General features: G+C 46.1%; 1 protein-coding gene and 1 long non-coding RNA gene across 15 annotated transcripts in view; one reads left to right on the top strand and one right to left on the bottom strand.

Moving 5' to 3' along the window:
* Esrrg (estrogen-related receptor gamma) overlaps window positions 1-26,811 on the bottom strand; it is a 618,195-nt gene that overhangs the window by 384,414 nt on the left and 206,970 nt on the right. The gene's annotated exons all lie outside the window — the stretch shown is intronic.
* LOC120096194 (uncharacterized) lies at window positions 8,008-25,367 on the top strand. Of its 2 annotated transcripts, NR_190601.1 has the most exons (6): window positions 8,008-8,285; window positions 10,904-11,017; window positions 15,613-15,868; window positions 16,911-17,097; window positions 23,977-24,095; window positions 24,581-25,367. It is a non-coding gene; the product is annotated as an uncharacterized LOC120096194 (long non-coding RNA). The 2 variants fall into 2 exon arrangements; NR_190600.1 differs by lacking the exons at window positions 15,613-15,868; window positions 16,911-17,097; window positions 23,977-24,095; window positions 24,581-25,367 and adding an exon at window positions 12,778-14,077.

The raw sequence follows: 26,811 nt of genomic DNA, 5'->3' as shown, positions 1-26,811 counted from the left end.
GAGCACAGTCCAGGAAGGCTTCCTTGCCTGCTTTGAATTGGGGACTCAATATCCCACTTCGAATAGGAAGCCCTGACTTCTTCCCAGGCATTTGCAGAGTCCAAATCCAAGCCCTGATTTCATGTAGCCTTCACTGCCTACCATGGGAAATGGGGTGCAAGTGGTGGATGTCTGTTACCGTGTCAAGACCACTGAAACGCGTGTGATTCGCACACGTTCCCCCAAAGGTGATCTATGCTTACCTACAAAATCTCAAGCTAAAAACGTCAACAGAGCAAAGCCGGTGGCCATTGTTATCTAGGGAGAAAAAGGAGTCCGCACCATTGGAACCATCCTCTGAGTCTTGGCATGGACGGAGGGCACTAGGCGGTGTGGTAATGTTTCCAGTGTGCTCTGCACATCCGCGCGCGCGCGCACACACACACACACACACACACACACACACACACACACACACACAGCAGGAAAAACAAACAAACGAAAAACGCTGCTAACTACAAACCTGGGAAAGAACAACTCCCAGGTAATTCCCTTTATAGGTTGATCTGATAGCTCCGGGAACAGAAACAAAGCACCGAGCGCTGGTGCACCAACAGCTGGCTGGGAAATTGCACAGATTGTTAGAGGGAGCTGCAGACTAGAGATAGGTAATGAAAAGGTTAGAAATGACAGTTTAAAAAAGACAAATTACTCCAAAGACCATATTCTTTAAAGCGCTGAAGCAAGACGTGTTTATTCGATTTGTTTGTATGCCTATTACGACAATGCTACTTTGGGATTCTAGGAACCCAGTGTGTCAATTTTTCAGTTTCTGCACATTCATGGTTGCTTAGAGCTGTTTAATGCAAACACACTTCCAATAAGAGATTTCATGCCCCTAAATTACACCCAGTTAAAAGCGAATGAAAATGTAAGGTAAATAACTATAATCAGCCGTATTATCTTTCTCTTGGCACCTCTCACTTTGCAGGCATATTTAAAGACATCTCTGGGGTCCTATCCTTTTTAACAAGCAGTAGCGTATTTCCTGGAATATTACTTAAGATGCTGCGCACCGAACATTACACAGGTTAAAATGTTACCTAGAGACCTAGACAGCAGTGCATCTGTTGCAGAGAAATCTCTACCCCCCCACCCCACCCCCCACCCCCACATTTTGGAATGTCTGAGAAGATAAAAGAGTATTTGCCGCGGAAGGGGGATGAAAAGAGATGAGAGGAGTTTAAGTTCATCTTTTATGTTGAAGTTCATTGATCAGCTGCTGGGAAAAAGGGAAAAAGTCTCAAGAAGTTACTCTGGAAGAACTGGGGGGAGGGATGGCAAAAAGGAAAGATTCGCAGTGTTTGCCTTACAAAAGTATCTAGGGGTAAACCGTTGACCTGCCCTTGCTAGTCGGGAGCCATTTTGGAAACCACTGACCCCGGTCTTTGCCTCGGATAACATTGTCCTGGTCAATAGTTCTCAAGGCATTAGGGATATTTTATGATCGCTTTAAAACGCAGAGTCCTCACGCACCCTGGGAGATTTGGGTTTAAAACTAATATATCCAGTAATTAAAAGCCAGGAAGGAAGCTTAGCCAAACCCAGCTCTCTAAGTTCGATCCCAAGACCCACACCATGGTAGGAGAGACCTGAGTCCTACATGCTGTCCTCTGCCCTACACACACACACACACACACACACACACACACACACACACACAGGCACACGCACACACACCATACATGTAATAAATTTTTTTATTAAAAAAGTCAAGGAACCTGCATTTTTAACTCAAGCTGCCAATGGATCTGTTGGCTGCAATTTGGGGAAAGAAGGCTCCGTAGTGTTGGGAGCACACAGATTTAAAATGAAAAAACAGATGCCTTTTATAGAGGCTTTTTAGCCCTTCACATAGCGTTCCCTAAGCACACTGTGACAATCAAGCCTGTAGGAGTAGGGCTATCAAGGGAGCAGAGTAAAGCTAGGAGTCAGTGAATGGCTCAAATACATGAAAAAGCTTTGTTCCCCCAACATGCAGGATGAGGATGTCCTCCTTAATTGTCATCCAAGAGTCCAATGGCTTCTGTTCAGTTTCTGGAAGCCTGGCAATCATTTCTTTTTGAGGGGTGCACAATTTCTGAAGAACCCAGTCATTTTAAAATGTGAGCTCTCGCCTCCCTAGTGACAGAAAGGCTACTGACAGGAAACCTGGAAGCTGAAGAGAGAGAGCTGAGTCCAAGAAAACTTCCCGCCTGTCACCTTGTAGGAGCTCAGCCTTGAGTAGGGCCTTCCTCAACTCTGGGTACATAGTAGGTAATTCTCAAGGCCTTCCTAGACCCCAGGCACACACTAGGTATTCGTAGCCCGCACAATGGATTTGCCTCCTAATTAAAACCAGACTTCTGCACAAGAGGTGCAAATCTGCCACTTCCCAAGACACAGTGGAACAGAGCTGAGACTTCAGCATCGATCCTGGAGTGTGAGAAGGGGGAGTGGAAACAGGAAAGCGGAGCACTCTCTCTCGGAAGCCAAACATAGGGGATCTATTTATGGCATTAGTTTTCTGATACAGCTTACAGAAATTGGTCATCATTTTAAGCTACTTATATGTACATTGGTATGTGTGCATGATCATGTGCATGTAGGATGTGCATACGTGTATGTGTTGTGTGTGTATGTGTATGCGTGTGTATGCGTGTATATGCGTGTGTGTGTGTGTGTGTGTGTGTGTGTGTGTGTAAGCCAACTTTCAACCTCAGGTGTCACTCTGTAGAATGGTATTTACCTTTGGTTTTAGAGACAGAGTCTCTTACTGGCCTGGAGGTCACTGAGTAGGCTAGACCTGCTGGCGTGTGAGCCCACAGGATCCAGCTGTCTTAGCCTCCCATCAGTGAGATTCTAGGTATGCACAACCACATCTGGGTTTTTTATGTGAGGTCTGAAGAATCAAATTCAGATACGGGTTATACCATAAATGAGCATTTGTGGCCCCTAACACGGCCTTTGGTGGCCAGTAGACACAGAAGAGACCTCTCAAATAGCATGGCAGTAGTCTTCAGCCTTGAACTCCTAAGATTTTACCAAAAACAACCAATATTCTTAGCCACTCAGGTTTGCCATGGTGTGCTTACTACATCTCTGGAAGGGCAGGAGAAGACTTGGCCCTCTCACGTTGATGTTCACTCCATGACCATCCATAGCTTGAGCACAAACAAGGACTGAGCCGATAAACATCGAGGTATAGGTGTTCAAATGCCTGCATAGGTGAGAGGCTCAGTCTGCTTTGGGGAAAAGTGTTTAACCTCACCCTAAGTTGGACACCTATTATCAACCATTTACGTGACCTATAGGCCTCCTATTTTATCACGCAGTCCCCAAACGTAAGCACTTCGACACTTTCAGTAGTAGACCAAGGGCAGATTATAGAATAAAACTTTAAAGCACTCAGTCACCTTTAGATACACCAAGGGCTCGGGGATAATCATAATACATTGAATGAGTGTGTGTTGCTTTAACTTGGAAAGTGTACACTTGAGAGACACTCTCGGACACATGACAACGTCCTTTCCCAGGAAGCTCAGATAATGACTATGAAGAGAAATGGCAAACATTGAAGGTGTTCCACTGCCAAGTGAGATAAGTATCTGAATGTTTCATACAGAGACTGGCAAGATAGTTTGGTAGGTAGAAGTGCTGGGGGCTAAGCCTCATAATCTGAGTTCCATCCCCAGGATAAGGTAGAAGGAAAGAACTCTTGCAAGCTGTCTTCTTAGACACACACACACACACACACACACACACACACACACACACCATAAATAAGTGTGAATTTAAAATAGCCATGTGGAAACCCATGTGTCTCACTTACAAGCTCACAGACATGAAGACAAAGGAAACTACTGCCGGCTGATAAATATTCCCAAGTCGCCATCACTGGGGTTTCCTCTGCAAGCCCATGGCTGTGCTCCCAAAGAAAGATGGGCACTGAAAGAGCTCACCTAAAATGGAGGGAAGCTGGGGGCAAGTGTGGTCTGAGACTGGAAATGAAATTCCCATTGTTTATAAAGCTCTCCGGGCAAGAGTATATTCAGGTCACCTAGCAGTAGGGACACACAGGACTCTATGTCCAACTGCAAGGGCCTCTCCTCAGCACAGAACTCTAGTCACTGATCCTCTTGGTAAAATGCAGGTGTGCTCTCTAAGCTTAGTGCTGTGGCTACATGCTCTGTGACAGTTACCTCCCAAGATTTTCCTTCATCCCTAAGGTCCATCAGCGGGCTCTGCACAAGGCTAGGCTAATTTCAGAACTGGTCTCTCAGACTTCTAACTTCAGGGTCATCCCTGCCTTCTCTGTATCAGACGACAGCAAATAATTCTGGCTTCCTGTGTCCAAGACAGAAGAGCTGGGGAAAGAGAGCACTGACTAACCCCCTACCTAGTCCTCCAGGGTGGGGTGTTTGCACACCTCCACAGAAGATCCATTCTTAAGGCCTTGCCATTCACAGTAGAGTCTTGTCCCCTCTGGGTCCCACTGGCTCAAGAAGCCAGAGCCCTTCGTAATCAGTGGTTGCATTCACAGTCCAATTTCACAAAACCATCTGTTTTTGGCTGTGTTTGCTTGGTTTTGTGCATGCATGTTTCTCTTAACTTTGCAAAACAAACCCGGAGGCTTCTGCTCTTTTGGTGTATCTCCTGTGTCAAAGTCACACTTCACGCACTTCATGTCATGGAGCAGGCTAGCAGTACTATGCCGTGCCACACTATAGCAAACCTGGAAATGTCTACAAGAAAAATCAACCAGCGTGTGACTTCTTTAGCACTTGGGCTAATCGTCCTTTAATCAGAAAAGGGTGTTTGTTTTGATTTGGTTTGTTTCGTTGGAGAATAGTGTGGGGAGGGAGAGGGTAGACAGGGCACCCTGGGGTGGGACGTGTGGGGAACCGACCATGTCAGATTATGGGTCTGAGACAGTTGCTTTAGCTCCACTTGCCCAGCTGTGAGAGGAGAGAGGGTGAGAACATGCTCCCAGCAGGAACAGAAGGTAGCAAAATCCAGCTGGCCCTTGCTGGCCTGTCTACCCAGGAGAAACCCTGAGCGTCATTTGAAATACCCAGAGATGTCAGAGGGAAAACTCCACCCAGAGCTCTAAGAAGTGCCTTAGCGGGCAGCCAAGGCCAGCAACGGTGGATGCATTGGTTAAACTAAATGCCAGTCACATGCCATTAACCTGAACTAATGCCGTGGGAAGGAGACACCCAGGCCACTGTGCAGAGCCTAGATCTCCACCATTGGCACATTACTGAACCTTTGGACAGTTGGTATCCTCTCTCCCAAAGCAAAGACAGGAACTGCACAGGCCTTGCAGGTTTGTAGGAGTTCTAAAGATGACTTCTCTGAAACCTTGTCAGTAAGGAGAGGCAGGCTCTACATTGTAGCATTTACTGCAAATTCAGCCTCCCCCTCCCCCACCATAATTACTCAGACTTAATGTCTTAATTATTTGAACAATACGTTTAACAACCATCCCGCTCCTGGCTAGTGTGCGGAAACTTACATTCCTAAATGAACCCCCATGATCCCACCCACAGGGATGGAGCTGCCCAGGATAAGCGATTTTAATCAAGCTTTCTGCTAGACTGCAGTGGGCATGAGGGTCTTCTAGGTATTCTGAAATACAGGATGAGATGATGAAAATTAAACAACATTAAAAAGTACACCCAGGACCTGCCGTGAACTGAAACAGTTTCTTGTCTGCTGATGATCCTTACCTTTCCTTTATCTCTTTACTAGGGGGATAGGCTAAGCTTACCAAAGCCGGTGAGCTCAGGAAACCATCAGAGCCAAGCAGATCTACCGATGCCAGCCACTAGCAGCTGCCCCCATGGCTGCCAGGTAGACTCATCTTCTAGAAATTCAAAGGGGTCATCCACACTCTACTTGGGTAAAACTTAACCATCACCCGAAAGTTGAAGGTGAGACACATGCTGGAACACTGAGCACTGTCTGGGATCTTCACACTGAACAAAGACATGGGGATTTATTTAAAAGAATACTACTCCCTTTTGAAATACTCAAGGAAAATTCCTCACCCCAAATAAAACTGAAGGGCCAGGGCTGAGGCCTGCCAGGGACATTCATTTGCATGACAAACAGCAAAACAGGGCATCAGCTTGTACTCCAAGAGGAATCTGCAGATTCTTGCCCCAGTCTAATAGAGGATGAATTTCTCTTTGCCGTCTCTCTAAAGGTGGGTTAGCTGAACAAATTAAAGTGGCAGGAGCCACAACGGCGAGTGAACTCAGATGAAGGACCAACGTTTCAAACAGGCCACCATCTGCAGACAAATGAGAATGGCTGCCCCACCACTCCCTGCATGCACCTCGCACTCCTTCCTCGGATTTCAAGGCTAAATATGAAAGGCGTCCCCGAACCTGCCAGTCTCATGCCCAACACTTTCATTCACTGGCTTCCCTTGTACTGCTTAGACCAGCTCAGTCCTGTCTCAAGACCTCTGCTCTGTGTCTCGGCTCTGAATTTCACTTGGTCAGCCCCTTTTAATTATTCAGACGTTGACTCAAAGTTTTGCTCTTAATTTTTAACCCTTCTTGAACTATCTATCCAGTGCATCGCCAATGTCTTCCCAATACCCACAGGAAGTTAGTTGCCGGTGGGAGTCCACATAGCTCTCTTTGTCTGGTTACTCAGTAACAGAGTTCTGACACTCAAGCACCTGCTCAGGGGGACATATGATGATTTGTCTCCTTCCTTTCATATTCCAGCCTGAGCAGCCGTGGTTGGACAATAAGAGACTCCCAGGAGACATTCGTTTATTTAAGGAAATTTTAAGACAATGTATGGTCTTAAGCTTCATATCTCAGAGGAGTGCTTGATTTTTGTTTTTTTGTTTTTTTGTTTTTTGAATGGAGGATTTCTCCACTGTATGTGTTCTGCCTTCTACCCATCCACATAAAAAGCAAAAAACCGTCAAACTCTGGCTAAATATAATGAGTGAAGTCAATGGGACTTAGCTTATGAAGCAGAACTCTTCCGGCAAAGTCTTAGCCTGCAGTATGAGGTTAACAGGCTGGCCAGGCTCTGGCATGGACTCACGGGAGCCACAGGGTCCTCCAGCGTCTGATCTATCTGAGTCTGTTGCACAGATGGTCAGCAAACCTCAGCCTTTGCAGAACAGCGGTACTCTCCGGCCTCCCTGTTTCCCACCACCTTCCACGATGCCCAGTCTTCTTTCACAGAGAGATAAACCCCAAAGCTAATAACACGCTCAAAACAGAAGGCAGACGCTCTCAGCACACCATTGCCATAATTATGACACACATCGCACATTGGTGACCTGAAATAGATGGCCTTCCTAAGCGTGTCACTCTGCAGCCAAAAGAGACAATGATGACAAGCCTTCCTCAATAGCTGCGTTATGGCGTCTGCTATGATGTGACCAGGGTGAGATCTCCCTCTGTGTCACCTACAGGTTACTAAACATGTTGTTCTCCTCTTAGTTCTGGGTTTTATTTTGTTGTTGTTTTTTGATTATTCGAAAATTTCGTGGAATCATTTAATGTGTCTTAATCAGATCCGCTCTAATTCCTCCCCTAAATTCCTTACTTCTCCGTCCCCATACTGTGCGCCTTTAAACGCAGTAGGTCTACTCTGTCCTACCAATACACGCATGAGAACGGGGTCATCTGATGGGGCACTGGCAGCTTGGGATAAAGGAACACGATATGGATGTCCCATATGGGGCTAAGTACCCCACAGGTTCTGCTGTTCTGCATGCTGACCAGTGAGATTTGGGTTTGTCGTCCTTTAAAGATAAACATGCTCTCTCCAAATGAAGAACCAAGGTGAAGCGCCACATTTAGGCTCACGAAGAGCACACAGAAACACCTCGGGCGTTTCCTTTGTTACATGTTTATAACTGGCTGTGTGTGTGAGCGTGTGCAGGGAGCTTGTGCGTGGACCTATGCAGTCATCTGGAAAACCGCAGCCGTTGACGGAGCCCTGTCACGTGGGAGACTCTCCACGCATGCGCGGAACACTGAGTGGACGGCACTGTGAGCTGTAAACTGCTCGTGCAGCAGGGCTGCGGGGAAGGCAGGGCCTGGCCACCGGCTGTTCCTGACTCAGAGCTGGAGAGCGCAGCAGCTCTGCACCTGTTCACCTGATGGTGAAGGCAGGAAAAGCCATTACCGAGTGACAGGAGACAAAAAACCAAACTCCACTTCAGCAACTCATCCCACGGCTGGTGATTAATCTCACACTCCCACAGCCTGATGCGCATTAACCAGGTAATTAATAATTTCTTTAGGGATTCCGGCTCGGCAACTGTTTTATCAACCCGCACAGCATTAGGAGGGAGAGGCTGCTTTTGTGATCAAACGTCTGGAACCAGAGAAGGGCTGTAAGGAGCAGGCAAAGCTTCACAGCAAGGTGTGACACCATTTTGAAGTAGAGCAGCCTGCAGTTGCTGCCACAGGGCAACCGGAAGAGCCAGGGGACAGATCCCTGCTTCAAGGCCTTCTGGTCCCTGCTAGCAACAGACCTCTGGGTACCGTGATACTCGCTGACTTAGAAGCACATGCTCACACCATGTATACAAAACAGAATGCTCCAACGGGGCCAGGCTCTGGGAAATCAGCTTTTGAAAAGTGTTGAGCCTGGCACTCCAAATCCAGTCTCCAAGGTGCATTTGGTGAAGTTCAGTCCTGTGACACGTTTCTTGTCCTGCGAGTCTCACTCACACTGATTTAAGGGGGCATAAAGATGAATATCAATGTCAATTCCTCTTTGCAGACTTACACTTCACTCATATTAAAATGACCCGCAAGCAGAAGCAGAAATATATATATATATATATATATATATTATATATGTATATAGAGACTGTGAACAAAATTCCAAGCATAATAATAAACCCTAAGCAGTGCTTTTAAATAGTCTCACCATTAAAATCCCAAAGTCTCATGTTCTCTCCTAATGAGAAAAACACTGCATTGAACACTTCTCTCAACTCTATCCAAAATCCTATTCGTCTAGGAAAGCGGCAAGGGTTGCCATCTCAGTCGCAGTCGTAGTCACAGGGAACTGTAGGCAGGAAATGAAGGTGGAGCCTTGCCACTGCTCCTCTTTGTTGTGGTATCAGGTTCTCCAGCTCCAGCAGCCAACAGCACTCAGCCGAGAGTGGCTCTTGGGAGCGTTATAAATAGCTACAAGAGACTGGCCGCCTTACCCAGACCAAGACACACCCCTGTACGTCAGGGTTGGAGGCCCTAGACTCTTTCCAGTGTGCATTTCAAAGGTGAGGCAACCCTTGGGGTTGGGGGTAGGAACTGTGAAGAAGCTTCAGCCATGTTCCTTAGAAAACCCAGAGCACTTTAACATAGGCATCTCCCTCAGTGGATGCCGCAGCTTAATCTTCCTATAGTGGGATGGGATTTGTTTTTCAACTTGACCTTGAGATATGTGGGGTGTTGCATGCCTGTGATGGTTTGAAAAAGAATGGCCCCCATAGGCTCGTAAATTTGAATGTTTAGTCTACAAGGAGTGGGACTGTTGGAGAAGGATTAGACATTGAGGACTTATTAAAGTACGTGTGGCCTTGTTGGAAGAAACCTGTAGCTGGGGGTGGGTGGGCTTTGAGGTTTCAAAAGCCCGCGCCAAGCCCAGTCTCTCCCCGCACCTCTTTCTCTGCCTGCTGCCTGAGGGTCGGGGTACAAAACCATCAGCTACTGCTTAGCACCAGGCCTGTCTGCTCCCCATAATGATGATCAAGGACTAACTCTCTAAAGCTATAAGCAAGCCCCCAAACAAGTGCCTTCTTTCGTTAGAGTCACCTTGGTCATGGTGTCCCTTCACAGCCACAGAGCAGTAACTAAGACAGTGCCCTATGAGAGATGCCCCCCAAACCATCTTGAGCTATAGAAATAGAAAATGTATTAGACAAAACGATAAAAGGGACTTGAGAGACGACCTATAAACTCTGTACCAAACAGAAGCTCACACAGAGCGGTCAAAGCTGGAGTTGGTTAATGTTGTTCAATCATAGCGGTTACTGCCAAGAAAGAGGGGAGGCTATTTTAGAGTGCATAGCCCAGATAAAAACGACTAGACTTTCTGGTCCTGGAGAAATATTTTTATAGCAAAATATATATTATGGGAGGAACACGTGTATACATGCATACTAAAATCGAGGCAGTGATTTAAAAGCAATTGTCTTGGTTGTCAGCAGCTATTGGAGCCAGATGTTGGGACTCTCACATACATGTCCTCAATGGGTGACTTGGGAACACAGGGATGGGCATTTTGAGAAGTGGTTGGACTAGATCCTGTTGCAGGTAAGAAAACTGAGGCTCAAGTCTTGGCTGCCTAGAGCACTGTCCTCTTCATCTTTGAAACAAGGGTCTTCAGAGAGACAGCTCAGTGGTGAAGACCAGGTGCTGTATTAACAGAGAAGCTGAGTTCAGTTTCCAGCGCTCACGACCACGAAACTCCAGATCCAGGGAGCTCTGATGCCCTCTGCTGGGGGCTGCAACCACACGCACATATCCGTACGCAGACATGCAGGCTGGTAGTCACATGACAAACCGAAAACGAACCTTTATAGCCAAGGTGAGGATGAATGTTTTCATTGGCGCCCATGCCAATTCTGTGAGATGTGTGTAGATGTGGATATCATAATCTCAGAAACATCCATGGTTATGCAGTCTAACTCAAGAACACAAGCCATGCAGCTCCCAGCACGGCCTCTGCCATCCCCCTAGATTCAAAGGGCAGAGGCTCAAGGAGCCTTTGGTAGAAGAAGCACTATAAAAATACATAATGGGAAACTACAAGGGAATGGACTGTCGCTGCCTGGATATGCACACACTCCCAGAGCTTACGCAGGTGCTTTTATTCTCTTTGACAGCTAATCTTCATTTGTTAAATGGGACCCACTAAGAGACACCTCTGAGCGGGCCTGTGAGGATAATTCCTAGATGACCTGAAAGTGTGGGAGACATGCCTTCCCGTGGCCGCACAGGTATAAAGGGGTCTAAAGGACAGCCTCCCTCGTCATAGGACACCCACTCTGTCACTGCCATCCTTGCCTGACACCAGACCCCAGCTTCAGCCTTCCAGTGTGGACTGAAGACCAGAAGCTCTCCGGAATCCTTAGGCCTACTGTAGCAGACTGGGGCTGCTAAGGCATGTGTGTGGATTGAGTGGCTCCCGGGTGCTGCCCGTCCTGTGTGCAAATGGCCATTGTTGGATCATATAAGCCTATCTAATAAATCCTACAACACACACACACACACACACACACACACACACACACAATTTCTCCCTCTCTCTCCTTCCTTCCTTCCTCAGTTGTGTCCCTCCAGAGAGCCCTAACTAGCACAGTACAATGTCTACACAAGGTGCCCAAGATAGTAGGTATTTAGTAAACATTGGCAGAAATCACATTTAGCTGTGGTCTCAAAAGGAGATGTGATTTAGCAGGGCAATATGACAGACTTGTTCAACCAAAGGTCAAAGTGTCACACTGACAACAAACTAAATACATACACCGGAGGTGAGAAGCTCCAAACACAGGAAGAGCCCTGGGTCAGAATCATGGTGTCTGGTGCATTTCACTGACACGAAAACTTAAAGGAGAAATCTCAACCATGCATTCTACTTCTCCACTAAAACACACAAACAATAATATTAAAAGTGTCACTGTGAAGAGTCAATTAATATCAACAAAAAATGTATTCAAGTATCAAGCACTAAAAACGTGTTTCTATCTGTGATAATGTTGTATAGAAACACAAAGTCTCTGCCTGTATACACACACACGCACACACACGCGCGCGCACACACACACGCGCGCGCACACATACACACACATACGCCCATGAATACATATTCACAGATACACACACATGCCCACACACTCACAACATGGTCACATCAACATGCCTGAATGCACACACACACATCCACATGCATGAATGCACACATAATGCAGCATACACACACACACACATACACACACACACCTACACACACACACACACACACACACACACACACACACAGAGCTGGTTTTCTTCCCCCACAGGGCTTGATTCCAAAGCTAACTAAAGCAAGACCTTTACAAACCAGAAACAGTATTTTAAAATAACTACACCCCATCTCAGCCACTAATTATCTTTAGGATTCTGTTCTCTGCAGCTAATTGAGAATGTTCAGTCCTTTCCATTCATTAGTTTTATTACAAGCACTCCAATGAATTAAAGGAGAATCCGTCATCGCCACCTTCCTTGAAACTTCCACCACTATCACAAGGCCTTGACCTTGCCAGAGCAATTCACATTAACTCAGCGAAAGCCACAGGCCTGGACACAAGATAGGAATTTGGCATTTTTAATAACTAGAACACCATTGAGTGAGTTTGACAGAGAGCTATTACAGTCTTGATGTCAGGCTATAGGGCGGGCAGTGCTCTGCCTGCTTCCGAGAGAACAGTGCACGTTCCCATCCACACAGACTGGAGAAGCAGTCCTTAGCAAGGAGGAGTTTATTGAAAGCACAAAGATCTGAGCCCCAAGAAGATAGATTACCAGGCTCGGTATAGGGCACATGAGAAAGTAAAGGCAGCCACATGCTTCGCCTCAAAGAGCTGCTCTGCGTGTTGGCTGTGTTACTGATAGACAAGCATCTACCCAGTGGTTTCTATGCACAATACCCTTACACACAGTGAGTAGTCAACAGAAAGAACCTTATCTAATTGGTATTTTAATTGCTGTTTTACAGCTAAGAAAGAAAATCAAAACTGGTGCAGGACAAGAAAAGCAAAGCTAGCAATCTGGGTCCACAGGGAAACCTGCGTGCGGATTGGATAGCAACCCTGGTCATAACTGTCCAAACTCAGGAGCAGCCAAGGCATCCTTCAGTGGGCAACTGGATAGATGCATCCTGTGGATAAACGGATAAATGGAAAAAACACACTATGGAATATCTATAAAGTGGACTGCTATTTGGTGCTTACAAAGATATAAGCCACCAAACCATGAAAAGGGCATAAAGGAAGCTTAAATGCATGCTTCTAAGAAGCCAGTCTGAAATTACTACCTACTATATAGTCAGGACAGCATGGTGTTTTAGAAAGACTAAATTATGAAGATAATAAAAAATAAAAATAAAATAATAACAGAAGACAGAAGGGGAAGAGGGGGGTTTTAGGGTTTTAGGGCTCGGAAATAATTTTACATAAAACTTCACTGGTTAGCATGAAATTGTTATGATGATGGGTAATTATCATCTTATGTTTGCCCGATATCATGGCCTGTGTGGACGGACCTAGCTGTAGGTCATGGATCTGAGTCACGGAGACGTATCAGTGCTGGCCAACCCGTGGAAACAGACCCACCACACTAGTGGTCGATGCTGACAGAAGGAGCGGCCAAACCTGTGCAGAGGGAAGTGAGCAGAGGGGAAATCTCAAACTACTCCAAAACGCAGAGTGAAGGGAAGAGACAAACTATGGTCTGGAAGTTCAGAATGAGTCTGAGCACCTTACCGGCCAGTGTGAGTCCTATCCAGGATGGACTGGGTTCTCTGGGAAAGCAGAGTGGGGAGAAAGGTGGGTGTAAGGCGGTTGGATGAAGGAACACTGTCGAAAACAATTTCTCAGCATCCTACGGCCATTCAGATGTGTCAAGAGCCAGACTTAGTGAAAGGCCTACACATCAGTGAGACTTCTCGCAGACTATGACTGACATTTGCAAACTGTGGACAGACATACCACCACTCAAGTCGGCCTTTTCCGTGTCTGTTTCTCCACAAATTTATTTGCAAGCTAACCAATGTTATACTCTTTCAATATATGCATTATGTATCTTTCAATATATGCATTATATATCTTTCTATACTAATGGCTTCATAACAATTATTCAGTTATAACTATGGGTACAGTATTATATATACATATATATGTGTGTATGTGTGTGTGTGTGTATAAAATGATGCACACAATATGGATTTTTATACAGACATTTTTATGTGCTTTTTCCAGTGATATTAAATAAACATACAATCTTATGTTTAATATTTAGAATCTTTTTAACAGAGTGGCTTTCCTATTCCATACAACTCACAGGTTGGGGCTTTGCAGCCTGGAGACCTGGGATCCTGCATAGGAACCCTAAGCTTTCCCGAGCCTTCTCATACCACAGCTCTTGATGACACCGATGCTTTCCTGTTTCTAACTTAGAAATAAAAATGTCTTCCCTGCCTTCCATCAAGGGGAGACTGTGTATATCAAATGATATGGAGAATATTGTACTTCCTGGTGTGTAAAATGCTATATGCTAAAGGTCCCTATTGTTAGTGATGGTTGGCAATTTGGAAGAAGCCCGGGAAATCTGTTATGTTTATATTTAAAGCCATGAGAACAATTTCTATACTTTCATGACTGTAAAATGTTCTCATATCCTGAGGAATGAAGAGAAGAACAAAAGCTGGGCAGTCGTGGTACACACCCGGAACCCCAGCCCTTGGGAGGCAGAGGCAGGTGGCTCTCTGAGCTCAAATCCAGACTGGTCTGCAGAGTGAGTCCAGGACAGCCAGGGATACTCAGAAAAACTCTAGCTCAAATACACACACACACACACACACACACACACACACACACACACACACACACACACACACGGTGGAGGGGGAGGAGAAGTGGAGGGAAATAATACTATATGCTATTTCCTGTGTGAGTCACAGCACGTGACAATGGTGTACTTTTCAAATAGAAATTATAACATCCAGAGCTTACTCAGGGGCCTGTGAGATAGTCAGTCCATTGGGTAAAGACCCTTGCTGCTAAGCCTGACAACCTGAATTCAGTCTTAGGACCTAAATGGCACAGGCAGAGAGACTCCAGCGGATTGTTCCCAGTCCTGTGTGGACATGCTGTGGTATGCATGCCCTTCTCCCAAGATAAAGAAATAAATACAGAAAGGGAATTTAAACTTTTTAATAGAACAGCTTGTCCCACTAGGCTCTGACTGAGATGGATGGCGTCCCTTCCCTCTTTGGTCACTGTCTGCCATCCTTCTGCATTGCAGCGTCCATGAGCTTGGGTACCAACAAAGATAGAGAATCTGTTGGCAGCCAAAGGTTCAGTCCCCACTCACCTCTCACAGGGTGGGCTTACTAACAAAGATTTGTGCTATTTCTTGACTAAGAAACCTCTTTTAAAAAAATCCGTATTAGTAGTGCGCCCATATGTGTACTTGTCCTGACACAGTTTCACATATTTAACATTGATTATTACATGAGCTTCATTACACAAACAAAATAAAATGTTATTTACAAAAACACTCTTTCCCCACTATAATTTAAATGCATTTCTGAGAGGTCATTTTTCAAACCATTAGTGGCCCTGCAATTTCCTAAAACTTTCAGCTTTCCCCAGAAAGAATACTCACAGAAAACACCTCTGTTCCAAAGAGGGCCTTTTGACCATGTAAACTAAACACGTCTAATTACCAGGAGAAATTGCCAAAATACTCAATTGTACAATTTCCGAAAAGACTTACAGCAGGAAATGTTTTTTTTTCCTCTGGGTCCTGCTCATTCTTGATAACTCCTCAGCCAAGACAGAAGAGTGTCCGTTATCACTGGTCCTGCCAGTCTGATGACAGAATGGTCATGGTGGTCAAGGGAAAAAGGTCACTATCTCCTGTCCTGCATCAGACACTGGCCACTGTGACAGACAGAGGCTTCAGATGTTTCATCGCCCGCCCACAACTCCTAGGCTCCAAGACAGGAGAGATTTGTTTCTAAAATGCTGCTTTCTGGGACTGGAGAGATGTCTTCGACTATAAAAGACCCGACCCCCAGCACACAGGTAAGAAGCTCAGTGTGATGGCACAGGCCTGGTGTGTCAACGGTAGGTGGAGTGAAAAAGGGAAGATCCGAGGGCCTTCTGGCCTTCACTCTCATCAAGGCCAGAAATCCAAGTTCAGTGACACTGAGTCTCAAAATCTAAGTTAGAGAAGTAATTGGGAAATTCCTGAAGTTGAGTAAACAATCACACTGATAGACACCACACAAACACACACACACACACACACACACACACACACACACACACACACACACTACTAGTCACCTCATCATGAGGCATTTAAAACGACAGCCATCATTTTCAAACAGCTTTCATACCTTGCATGTAGATGCTTCCCTTGGTTAATGGAGCTCACCACTTTTCCTAGCTACTGTCATGTGATTTGGTCACCTAGGACACTGTGAGGCCATGCGGTAGTTTGAATGAGAATTGTCCCTCATAGTTTCAGGTATTTGAACACTTTGTCCTCAGATGGTGGCAGTGTTTGGGGAGGCGTAGAAGGTGTGGCCTTGCTGGAGGAAGTGTGCTACAGGAGTTGGGCTTTGAGGACTCAAAGACTAGTGGCATGTGCCATGATATCTCTCTCTTTCTCTCTCCTCTCTCTCTCCTCCCTCTCTCCCTCTCTCCCTCTCTCCCTCTCTCCCTTTCTCCCTCTCCCCCCTCTCTCTCTCCCTCTCTCCCTCTCTCCCTCTCCCCCTCTCTCTCCCTCTCTCCCTCTCTCCCTCTCTCCCTCTCTCTCTCTCCCTCTCTCCCTCTCTCCCTCTCTCTCTCTTCCCCTCTCTCCCCCTCTCCCCCTCTCCCCCTCTCTCTCCCTCTCTCTCCCTGTCTCTCTCCCCTCTCTCACTCCCTCCTTCCCTTTCTCCCTCCTTCCCTTTCTCCCTCTTTTCCTCTCTCCCTCTCTCCCTCTCTCCCTCTCTCCCTCTCTCTCTCTCCTTGCCTGACCCCCCATACCCTAGCACCCTTCAGTTGGCATGAAGAAGCCAGGTCAGTTGGCACCAGTGAAGTTACTGAGAAAACTGAGCACTGCTCTCCTGTCTTTTAGGAGCGTGCCCATGTTGTTGAGAGGAAGGCCACGTTAGTATACACAGAACTCAGTCTGCAATCAAAACCATGAAAATGCAACCGTTACATTACCACACAACCCAGACAGAGGTGGACCAGAGAAAGAACACCAAGCAGTCACTTCATGGTAACGCCGAGAAATCCCCCAGAACCTGCTACTTCCACAAGTGAGAAGCTTGTGTGTGCTCCTAGTGCTGATGGTGCACTATGACCTCCCCGACCCATACTTGACGGTCCCTAGCTCCTAAAGGGAACAGCCTGGAACTGTCCCCTTATCAGTGTGCCATGTGGCGTTCTCTATCCAGACTCAGGTTATCTTGTGAACTATTCACCAGGGAAGGCATCTTTTTTCCTCTACATCCTTTCTTTAGAGCTTTTAGTCATCTGTGGTTTTCTTTCTCCTAGTCTTTTGAGTGCTCCCCCGTGTTGGTAGTCAGGCGGGGACCCTCCGCCCTCCCTGACCACGCACACTGCCCTGCCTCACACCCTCTGACCAACCTTTGTCTCGTGTTGCCGTTCATCACACTCCCATGTGTGTAGGCGGCTGCTGCACTTGTGACTCCCTTGATCCCCTCTAAGTGTCAGAGTGACCAGCCCCCAAGTGAAAGGTAGGAATTCATTAGCATCAGCTAGTAGCATTCTAAGAAAGTCAGGAAACATTTCCACAGGATGGGAATAAGAGGCCCAGGAGGGAGAACTTTTGGACAGTTGCCCATGTTCCCTATGGCACTCTCGACACAAGGTATCGGCCTCAAGAAGGCCCTGAGAGTGGATCCAAAATCCCAGCATGCTTGGTTTCTCCGTAACTTCACTGGTGCCAACTGACTTGGTCTCCTCATGCCAACTTAAGTGGTTCTTGAGTATGGGAGACAGGAAGGAGAGAGGGAGTATTGAGAGAGAGAGAGAGAGAGAGAGAGAGAGAGAGAGAGAGAGAGAGAGAGAGAGACAGAGACAGAGACAGAGAGAGAGACAGAGAGACAGAGAGACAGAGACAGAGAGAGAGAGAGACAGAGAGATCGAGGGGCATAAAGACCCGTCTCCAGTAGCAAACTCCCTCCAGCATGGCCACACCTTCTACACCTCCTTAAATACATGCATTTGTCTCCTTGTTTTGTAAAGTTCAAAGCATATTGTGTTAGCTTTCTCTCTTTCCGTTTGCTCGTGCCAAATGTGGATGGAATATTCTGAGCTGTGCCACCATCACTAGATCCACACCTCTATGCCACACTTGCCATAAGCATTCATAGTGGGGATAAGTTTGTGTCTGGTGACCTGAACTCACACCCCGAGCTTCGACTGTCTCCATCTTCCTTCACTACCAAGCTGACTTAGTCAGCTAGCCAAGCTGATTGGCTATTCGCAGCTGTCACTCTATTGGTTCCCAAGGCTATATGATCTGGGCTGGTCTCTGCCAGAATTGATCTTCCTGGTGTTTGCGACTTCATGTTGTCTACTCATGTGGACAGGCAGGGCCTGGTTGAGAGGATTTCTCTACCCCTGCACTCTCTGTGCCTGTTCTTCATCCCTGTCTGTCCATATGGTCTCTCTGACAAAGTAACTGGATTTATTCATTTGTTTCTTTTACGGGGCAACCCCAGGCCTTAAAGATGACAAAAGGAGCTGCTATCTTTTCTTAATGCTGAGATGTGCACTGAGCAAACCTCAGCTGTGCCACAAGCTATTGGCTCAAATGAATCCCAAGTCAGATGAGTTTCAAGAGCCCATCGAAGCAAATGGAAATGTTAAAGGCTACCAATATGTCTGAGTGTGTCAACACTCCACGGATCACCAAATGTGCATGTGTGGCTGTCACACTGGCTTCTTCATCATCTAAAATAGAAAAGCAGGCACTGGGGTGATGGTTCAGTTGGTAAAAGTGCTTGTCATCAAAGCTTGAGGACCTCAGTTCAAACCCCCAGAAACTAGGTAAAGGGTAGATTTGTAGTACATAGCTGTGATCACAGCATTCCTGTAGGAAGATGGGCGGTAGAAACAGGAGAGTTCCCTGAGGCTCTTGGGACATCAAGCCTGGCACATATAGGAGGGAGAAAAAAAACAAGGAAAGAGGCTCCATTTTAAACAAATAGAAGGCAGGGACAGGCATTGGGAGCTGTCCTCCAACCTACACACATGCATGGACCATGGTACAAGCAAGCCTGTATATGCATGCAAATGCACTTGCGTGTGTGTGCACATACAGACACACGATTTAATTTTATAAAATGAAGGCATATCTGACATATCTAACCGTTCTATGTGATAAGGTATAGAAAGATTTTTGCATATAATAAATGCTTTGGCCCTCTTACCTCTATCTCCCGGATGCTGGGATCATAGACTTGAGCTCTCAGCCTAGTTTATGGAGGGCTAGCAATCAAACCAATGGCTTTGTCCATACAGGGCAAGAACTCCCCCTTCTGAGCCCATGGCTACCCCATAAATGCTCCACAAATAGGACCCTTGCTCCATCCCAAAGCACTTAGAATCTCTGGCCCCCAGGAACTCATGAGCCCCATTCTAATGGTATGAACCCTTCCTATGAAAGCAAATCTCCCAGTTTATATGAGTCTAGCCCAGGGCCTGGCATTTGGCATGCTCCTGCAGGTATGTGTTTGGTGACTGATTCACAACCAAAGGAACTGGAAGAGTTTCTCTAACTACTCACTTCCAGAGCGCATGGACAGATTGAGCTATTTCACAGGAATCCGGGAGGTGCAAATTAAAAGTTATCAAATTCAATGTCACGAGCAGTCACAGCAGTCTGGAGTTCATCCTCACCTCTTTTCAAATATAGTATATGTAGCAAATTCCCCCAAAAATATTTTGCCAGATTTTTCCCCCTGCCTCGTTTTTAAAATGCGGGCACACTATAAGAAATATGTGATCCATATGTCTCTGACTCATTTTAACCCAGTTCATCAAAATGCTGTTTTCATATTAAATGTCAAAATGCCTTTTATGTCTTTATATATGAGCCCTTTTAAGCTGTTATTTTTAAATGATATTGGAACATGTTTTGCCTCATTTAAAATCTACTGAGGCATTTGTAATACTGTTCCAAACACCGGGTTCTTTGGGCAGCTCGTTTTGTTTACTCCGGGGAAACTCCTGTTTTCTGGGATCGGTTTTAATATGTTCCCTAAATTCTCTGTTTCACTTCAGTTATCTTAGGGAGAGTCACTACCCCAGGGAGGAGAAAACCAACACGTAACTCACAGCTTCTTTCAAAGGAAAACCTGGCTCTTCTGCCATCTCGCTCCACCTTGAAACTACACGGTAGTGGGAGGAGTTTAATCTCCCACATGGTAGTGGGAGGAGTTTAACCTGATTGTCCCTATCTTTAAGGGTAGGACAAAGGGTGGGTCTTCCCACAGGGAGAAGCTTCTGCCCAACTCCAATGTGCTCAGTGTCCTCTTGGAATTCAAATTCCACCCAACCTCTCCCCATCCTCCTCCTGTACTTAGTTACTCATTTTGTTTTCACTATGAGAAAAGTCATTTCTTTTGGGATTGAGATTTTTGTAGTCATTTAAACTTCCTCTGGATTTTAATGAAAATATTTGGAACAATACAGAGTGTTATTTAATAATAATAAAAAACCTAAAAAGTCAATGCTAGGTAATCTGGGAAGCCTTATATTTGAAGTGACAAGGCTCTGAAACTCAAGTCTCATATCCACAGTTCCAGACCCATCAATAAAATTAAAATGGTCGTTAATCCATTATTACGAAGAAAAAGAAGTCGCACCCTCAACACACACTGTATCCATCTCATATCTGAGAGTATTAAATGAATAATACAACATTTCACATACAAGCAGTATCAGGGATTATAGTGAAATGTGCAATCTGAGAAGACACACAATGGCCAAAGCCACCCTAACCTTCCATTTCAAAATAAAAGTCTTTATACTGAGCAACAAAGGAGAGTGTGGGAATGAGCCACAAGTATACATATGCGTGCGCACGCACACACACACACACACACACACACACGCACGCACGTGCACACACACGCACACATGCACACACACGCACACACGCACACACGCACGCACGCACACGCACGCACACACACGCACACGTACACACACGCACACACACGCACACGCACACACACGCACGCACACACACACGCACACACACAGGCTTATCTGCTCTGGTTCCAGGACTCTTCCCAGGAGCCTCAGGCCGGCCGATCTCACCTGCTGAGCCAAGGCTCCTAGTCCATCCTTGGTAGAGAAAACTCACTGGGCCCTGAAACTTGTCAAAGTGCTAAGGCCCTTTAGAAACAGCACCTCAGCATCTGAGCTGAGAAAAGTTCTCTCGCAAAGGCTTTGGTGAAGACTCTAACCACACAGCTAGAACATTCGTTCGTTCAGGGTCAGCTGATGTTTCCTGGTAAACACTTCTCTTCTTTAATAACTTACCAACACAGAACACACTCTTTTTATTCTTCTCCTAAAGAATGCAAGGAGTAGGGGACAAGGAGGAGCTCTTCTGGAGAAATCAGACAAGAGTGTAACTCACATTCCACACGCGAATTAGTCTTGCAGAGAGAAGGAATATCGTGTTTCCGTAGGAGCACAGAGATGACCCGGGTGTTAATTTGAATTTTAAGCAGAACCCAGCTTTTGCTTAGGTCCGTCCCACCTGTCAGGGTACAGCAGCATAACAAGATAATTACTTCCTCTTATTTCAAAATGCCAGACACCCTAGTCAGACTTCCATGGAAAATGAACACAGCATCTGTATTAAATTTTATTCTAATAAGTCCATGACTGAGTATCCCTACACGTTGTTATGTTATTCATAGAAATGATGGCAGATGCCACATAGCCCTAAAGGAATGTGAGAAGGTAGGTCCATGTAGCATATGAGAAATTTAGATGTATATTAGAAAGAAAAAAATGTCTGCAGAAACAAGCTGAACTTGAATATCATTCCTCCACAGAGGAGTGCTTCCTTCATGGAAGATGCAAGGTTGAAATCCAAGGTTATTAGAGAGGGAGACACCAGTGTGGGCATCACCAGTGTGAGCATGTCTGACAGCCTAGTGTTTGCTTAATTTGAAAGAATTTAGGCAGAACTTGATATTGATCTCAGCCAGCCACAGCTCTTCACAAACCAGAATCCGATGCTTAAAGTCTCGAAAACAGAGGTGATCAAGATAGCCAACTTAGAGGAGATGTGCGCAGGAGACCCAGGGGGCTGGACTCTGGTTGCATGCCATGATCACTACGCCTATCTGTCCATATGTACAGATGTATGCTTGTCTTTACCCACCAGGACATGGCCCTTATAGTCACTCTAAGTATTCCTTGAGAACATTTAATGAACTTTTCAAGTTTACTATGAAAGAAAAACAAGAGACTGGACCATGGCTGATGTAGAATAGACCAATCTCATCTCCTTGTGGGAGTTTACAGGATTTGTAAAATAAGTTCTAACGATGAATGGAATCTTAAGGAAGTCCTCCATGCCTGTTCTGTGCAAAAGAGTGTCAGTTTCTGGATTTCAGTCGTGCCTGGCAGACACTTGGCCATCTGCCCAGGACCTGACCTGGAGAGATCAAGACCTAAGACCTGCTGAATACGGCATGAGAGGCCAAGGCCATGGGTGCCTCACTCTGTACAGATGTTGAATGCAAGAAGAAAGGGGTGCCCTAGATAAATAAGTTAAGTGGGTAGGAGTACGAAGCCCATTCTTTACTCATAGGAAAACCTAGGGAGTCAATGGCAGAAGAGTGATATCATAGCTATCACAGTTAGCTGAAACCCTAAGCCCTATGTGCCCTCGTCCTGCTTCACAAATGGAGCATAGAACATACAGTAACATGCACCTCAGGGTCTACATCCCCAGTGCCATGGAAGTCGCACGCAGCCATAGGAACCACAGGCAATTCAGAGGCTGGCAGCAGAGCAGGTTCGAGTCTCGCCTGGAACCTTCCCCAGCTTCTCATAGAAATCAACAGGATACAAACTGTTTTGCTAACTAGTTTAGAAAATGGACTTGAAACTGCAAGTGGGGGAAGGGGTCAAAGAGATGGCCGTGTGAGGACCAAAATTCAGATCCCCAGCACCTAAATAAACATCAGGTGGGCATGGCAGCCATCTTGTCATCTCAGCAGAGGGGATGGGGAGATGAGTTTTGGGGAGGGTGATAGGGAATCCCCCAGCAAGGTAGCTAGTTTGGAGGGCTCCAAGCTTTTCACGAAAAAGATATCACTTCAATATATAATGTGTAGTGCAATTAAGGAAAGTATCTGAAGTTACACACACACACACACGCACATACGCACACACACATATGCACACATACATAGATACACATACACACACATATACACATACACACACATACACATGCACACACATGCATATATACACATACACACATATACACATATGCACACACATACACACACATACACACATACGCACACACACATACATACACACATATATACACACATACACACATACACACACACATACATATACATATACACACAAGCACATACATACACATATACACACACATGCACACACATATGCACATGCACACACATGCATACATACACACATACACACATACATACACATACATACACATACACACACATACACACATACACACATATACACACACAGGCACAGATACACATACACACACATATATACACATACACACATATGCACACACATACACGTATTTACACACATATGCACATGCACACACACACACATACATACACACATGCACCCACATACAAAGGAATACATGCTGACACACCCAGCCAGACTCTTGTCACTGACACCTGCTGCTGTCCCTTGCCTGCAGGCCAGCCTGCCTTTTCTGTGATCAGGGCTAGGCTTCATTGGTGGGGAGGGGCTCCCCTGCTTCACTTTGTGTTTTCCCCAGACCCACAACTGTTGCTTTCAAGTCTCCACTCCAACCATACTTGCTAGATGGGGGCTTTTCCACATTACCTCCCTCAGGACTGCAACCCCTCACTAGCTACTCGCTTGCCTTCTCCACAATCCAGCCTGGGGCCGACTCATTATTTTCAAATTCATCGTGTGCCTTGCGTTAGCGTCTTCTACCGGACCAGAAACTATCAGAAGACTGGAGCACATCCTGATTCATCCTACTATCTCCTTAAAGGTAAGACCGCCACAAGACACAGCATCTTTCCATGCTAAGATAGGTGCTATGAGGTAGGACAGATGTGCACAGCACCTGACATGTGAGGGGACCGTGCAAGCAACAGCCATCAGTTTTGAAGACCCTGCACAAGTTGGTGAGCATGCTGGCGGGAGTGAACACGCTGGTGGGGTCAGTGACACCTGAGTGGCACCAGGCATCACATGAGACCAAAAAGCCACTGCTGAATTGCTGGATGGCTCCGTGATACCCTGCCCATGCCTTCAACACACCTGGTTCTGCATCTGTCAACAAATATATCCATACCAGCCTGGCAAGGGGCAACAAGCTAAGGACTAATGGTAATTTGCTGTTGGAGATGAAGCACCCCGAGGAGGAGGCCTTAGAGCATTTGCTACAGATAGAAACAATAGAAGTTGCCTTAGCATCTCTGCTTTGCTGTGGTCTGTTGTTTAGTTTTGTGTTTGTTTTGTTTTCAACTACAGAAGCCATCTTCCAGCTTGTGCACAAACACCCTGCCAAGGAGGATTTCGGCCACCACCATTCTTTTCTTCGGGACACGGTTAAGCATCGATGAAGGAAAACCCTATTCATAGACTTCCCCAGAGAAACAGAAGGGCGGGGCTCACTGGCTGGGCAAGTCTTTTCATTGAAGTGGGGATACAGAGAAACAGAGGCAGCTACACTGTCCTGCTCATTAGCTGGGTAGAATCACCGGGCAAGAAGGTTAATAATTACACAAGTAATTAACACTACCTTCAGATTTAGTCTCTAATCCTACAGTTGCAGGATTTCAACTTTGGTCCCCAAGTCCAAGGGAAGATGAGAGCAGAATGGTGGTGGGCCCAACCAGCACGGAGAGTCCCCGAGAACCAGGAGGTGACTCTGGGCTTCTAACCTCCCCATGCACAGGTAGAGCTACAGCACACAGATGGCCCAGCCACACTCCACTCTAATTTCTAATAATCAACCGTCTATTTTTTTGTTTGTGCTTTTTGTTCTGTGGCAGCAAGAGGTGGAGTCACATGAGCCACACAGGTATTTGACACCCCTCCCTCCCTTCACGCCTACACACTGTACATTTGGTGTCGCTGTTTATTAACGATAACTAATACCCTGAGTCTTTATTTACTTCTGTTTATTGCTGTTTTAGCCAAAGTCACTGGAGAACAGCTAGGCTTCTGGTCCACACGCATTCTTTAATCACTGTTAGTCGGCAAAATCATCTGTGACAACTAATCCAAAAAGCAGATTATATTTATTTTGGCTACAGTGGCTTGCAATTCGTTAAAATCAACAAAGTCTTTTCATTAGCCCCCCGCTGGTGTCCTAAAAACAGACATTTCAAGGGTCTCAGAGCTGCTGGGCTACACACATGCAGCCAAGCTAATTCTGACAGATTCATGGTGCCATTCTTAACACAAAATCTCATTAAACTAACAAACAAGAAACAGAACCCCTCTGCTTTCATACAAAGACTTCATTAACATGCCTGAACTCCGAAATCAAAATCGGAGTCGCAAAGCTTCCTGAACGAGGAAAGCTAAGCAAACAGGGAGGCTGTGTCATTAGTTAAGCAAGATTTACCAAAAAAATGGGAACTTTTTGTTTTCTCTTTTGAAAAATAATCTGGGAAAGAATTAGAAATCGGAACCATGAGGCTATTACTAAGCGGTTTCTGCCTGGGCGTTCTGGGCTTCCAAAGCCTGGGTTGTGATTAGCCTCACTGTTAAAGGAGTCCAGAGCAGGAATGAGGCCAGAACAGGAATGAAGCAGAAAAAGGTGACCAAACCTGAAACAGGCATACTCACTAGCTTGCTCGTTCCCTCCCTCCCTCCCTTCCTCCCTCCCTCCCTCCCTCCCTCCCTCCCTCCCTCCTTTCTTCCCCTCTGTGTTTGTCTGTGGTCTTTCTCTCCCTCTCCTTTTTCATCCTTTCTCTCTCCCTCCCTCCTTTCCCCCTCCCTCCCTCCCTCCTTTCTTCCCCTGTGTTTGTCTGTGGTCTTTCTCTCCCTCTCCTTTTTCATCCTTTCTCTCTCCCTCCCTCCTTTCCCCCTCCCTCCCTTCCTCCCTCCTTCCCTTCCCTCCTCCTTTCTTCCCCTGTGTTAGTCTATGCTCTTTCTCTCCCTCTTCCTTTCTCTCTCACCCCCCTCCTCCCTCCCTCCCACCCTGCACACCACCCTTCCCACCCATCTTTCTTTCCTGCCTGCCTTGTCTTTCTCCAGCTGTGTGCCAGGTTCTAAGGACAACGGTGTTCTGCCCTCCTTCTGGAAACTTCTTGAACGTACCCACGTCGCTGTTTGGTTTTATTTTTTGCAGGCACAATTCTTTCATTCGCCACCATCTGGCTGTCTGTCTCTCAGAAGAAGGACCTTCCTAACACCGAGTGGGGGTTTAAGGCTGAGTGTCAGGAACGGGGCAGTCTAGGAAAGATGGTCACAGGCACAACTCAGCCATCACTGCGCCACCAGGCAGCAGCCATAATTAATGAATACATCAGAAGGTCTACTCAAGGAGCAAAGAAGGTAGACAATGATTTATGTTTACCTGAGGGGGAGATTATTTAACTTTGCAAGAGCTTTGAAAACGAGGGAGCCCGGACACAGATAGGCTGTGGTCCCTCGACAAACCTGATGGGAAATTCGAAGAGTAAGCAGTATGGGAAATAAAGATGGGGAACAGACTGCAAGGTGAGCCCTGAAGCCCAGGGTCCCCTCTA

This window comes from Rattus norvegicus, chromosome 13 (assembly GCF_021556685.1).
Source record: "Rattus norvegicus strain SHRSP/BbbUtx chromosome 13, alternate assembly SHRSP_T2T, whole genome shotgun sequence".
In the NCBI taxonomy this organism is placed as follows: domain Eukaryota; kingdom Metazoa; phylum Chordata; class Mammalia; order Rodentia; family Muridae; genus Rattus; species Rattus norvegicus.
Note: the sequence above shows the minus strand (reverse complement) of the source record. Positions and strands in the feature narration are given on the sequence as shown.